This window comes from Physeter macrocephalus, chromosome 1 (genome assembly GCF_002837175.3).
Source record: "Physeter macrocephalus isolate SW-GA chromosome 1, ASM283717v5, whole genome shotgun sequence".
NCBI classification, from domain to species: Eukaryota; Metazoa; Chordata; class Mammalia; order Artiodactyla; family Physeteridae; genus Physeter; species Physeter macrocephalus.
Genome location: NC_041214.2, coordinates 60,052,430 through 60,052,664, shown reverse-complemented (window position 1 = coordinate 60,052,664; position 235 = coordinate 60,052,430).

Genomic DNA, 235 nt, shown 5'->3' with positions numbered 1-235 from the left:
TCACATAATTTTTTGTTTATAACAGATGATTCTATTTTTTTAATGGTCTGATAAAATTGCTTTCAATTAATAAGCCATTACAGTGAAATTGTCAATTTTATTTTTGTCCCACCTAAGAAAGAGATCATTCCCCTGAATCAACATTCAGACCATCTAAATTGCAAAGCTTGCTCTAATTTTTTTTTTTTTTTTTTTTTTTTTTTTTTTTTGCGGTACGCGGGCCTCTCACTGCTGT